At 40.9% G+C, this 2,601-nt stretch overlaps 1 long non-coding RNA gene across 1 annotated transcript; it reads left to right on the forward strand.

Moving 5' to 3' along the window:
• Nucleotides 1-503: 503 nt before the first annotated feature.
• On the forward strand, nt 504-2,066 carry LOC119385032 (uncharacterized). Its single transcript, XR_007415364.1, has 3 exons — nt 504-548; nt 700-725; nt 1,840-2,066. It is a non-coding gene; the product is annotated as an uncharacterized LOC119385032 (long non-coding RNA).
• Nucleotides 2,067-2,601: the final 535 nt, after the last annotated feature.

Consider the following 2,601-nt stretch of genomic DNA (forward strand, 5'->3'; position numbering starts at 1 on the left):
CTTTACAATTTAGCCATTTGATGTTAGGGAGAACGGATGCTTTCATTGCATCGTTCTTCAGTTCTCTTGAACAAGGCGAACGGTGAGTAATGCCATCTACAATACAACGTCAAAGTTAAAACGATAACCGATAAAAACAATAAGTGGTAGCAAACAAAGGCATGCTTCATGTATCTTCTTCGCATGGTGATAATGGTTTTACGCAGTTCTAACGGTATGTTTTTCGTACCGAAAACCAGAAACGAGTAAGGGATCTGTGGAATCAGAAGAGGGGACTGTACTTAGACAATACTGATATATCATTATTACGGCACACAGCAACGCTTGTTTCACTTTCGTGTGTTCTGAATGAAACTTCATTGTTTACAGGTCGCGTAATCATCAAACATGAAGACCGCTGTGTGCCTTCTTGTAGTTTTGCTCGCAGTTACTGCAACATGTGAGTATTTGTATGCATTGTAGTCTTTGCTATGTTACTCTGCGTAGAGAATGACCACCAGTTGCTGACTTTTCGAACGACATATCTCTCTTTCAGATGGCGCCCCTGGGTAAGCGTTCACGCAGTTTTTATTTGTTTGTTACTGAAAGTTTGTTGTAAAAAGCACGACATAACGGCCATAAAATAAACGTTACTTCTCTCCACACGTGTGTTATAATCTGCATTAAAAGCCATTTTGCTATTTTGTTTTCCTACACTAGGCTGCTTGTAGAGGAAGACGACCATGGTGAGTAACATTTTTAAAGCGATAAGAATATCAACAGCCAAGACATTTTTGGACCTAGCACAAATGTAAAAGAAACACACACAATTCACTATCCTTCTCAGATAATATTGCATTATTTGTGCTGTATTCAGTGGCACTTCGTTAAAAAGCAGCCAGCATTTCGTTGTGCTTCTTTTTCTCAAGTATGACTATTATCTTCATCTTCACGGCACTCTTCGGCCATACTTGGCCGTTGCGTCAATAAACATCACCGAATCAATTACTGTTATGTCTGCTTTTGACACTCCCTTACTTGTATCTGATGCGCTCAGCTAGCGCCCTAAGCATTTACAGTTGCAAGTCTAAGATAATGTAGTATTGCAACTTGTGTTTCATTTTTATAATATAAGACGAAAAACTAATTCAATCATAATCACTAAAAGCACACACTTCTGATGTATATATTTGTGTGTATGTTCCTAGAACCTATGCAAACCCTACTCCCTACATGCTTCGTATTAATAATTGTTATTCAGATAAAAAACAACAGATTGTCTTCAGAACTCGTGGCCCGGCTTAAAAGATGTACTAAACTTCCCTATTCAGATAACCGTTGACAACGCTTTCCAAGCATACACAAGCATCGTTTGCACCTGTGTTATGCGGTTGAAGAAACTGAAAAAAAATAATTATTTCGGAAAAATAAAGTGTGTGGCGAAAGCACCATGCACTTACTGCATAAAAATCTCGAAAGCATTATTTACTTTGACAACATTGTTTACTTGCTTACTTTGCATTGTTTACTTTGAACACTGGCACTCCAAATAATAGTTTCAATTTCTTGAATTGTCATATCGTTCAAAGAAACTCTTGCAACGCTTCTCTTGAAGACACTGGTATTTGTCTGAAGTGCTGAGCGAACTATACGGGAACACGCATGGCATTGTGCGCCCCAAGCCTGTCTGAACCCTGTTAGAATGAAAAAGCTTGAACATGAACACAGGGAAAACTAAAATATGTCTTTTTTAAAATTTTGATGTTATTCTACTAATCAAGTCAGCAGAGGTAGCCCTCGGCAGAAGATGGCAGCGACAAGTCCTGCGTTTATTTTCATTCCAATATAAAAATGTTCCAGGTGACGCAACGGCTCCTTACTGGAAGGCCAAGCTCGGCTGGATCCTTGAACAGATTGGCAAGTTTCTGCAACAGTCAGCGACCTCGTACTCCTCCGAAGATGGTGCCGTCAAGCCTCAAGATATCACTGCCGGGCAGATTAGAAAAGTTGCGGAGGTGCTCAACAAGGCTGCCGATGCCGTCGAAAAGGGAGAGGATTTTAACTTGTTTTGAGCAATAAAACAATTTGAAGGTCATTATCTTTTGCGTGCTGCCGTAACTTGCTAAAAGCACGTTTGTTTAGTGGCATGCGCATTTGAGTCATCGCTGCTCACGAAATTGGGACCCTTTGTCAGAAATACAAAAGGAGCGTTCCGAATTTTCAGGGCCATGTTTCCAAATGTGGTACGCTTCAATCAATTATCTCTCATGCCGCGTCTTCGGCTTACCCACAGCTTACATATTGCTAAACGTCGCAGTGCAGCCGCACGGCTTGCAATGTACTCATAGGCGTTGTGATCATGCAATGTAATCATAGATGATTAGAGGGGGGAAGGGAATGGCCGCCCCCCTGTCCCCCTCATGCGCACGCTTATGAATGCACCGGAAGGTTAACACCAGTGCCAGTGAGTAAAATATTTGCATGTTCTCGCTACTGATTATCTATACATCCACCAGTTTGTCCAATGTATACCTTATCACAAGTAAGCTGAATGCTATGCAACATAGAAATGTCACGCATGTAGTATACTCGAACATGCTTGATATCGCATGGTTTAGCTTG

This window comes from Rhipicephalus sanguineus, chromosome 3 (assembly GCF_013339695.2).
Source record: "Rhipicephalus sanguineus isolate Rsan-2018 chromosome 3, BIME_Rsan_1.4, whole genome shotgun sequence".
NCBI lineage: Eukaryota > Metazoa > Arthropoda > Arachnida > Ixodida > Ixodidae > Rhipicephalus > Rhipicephalus sanguineus.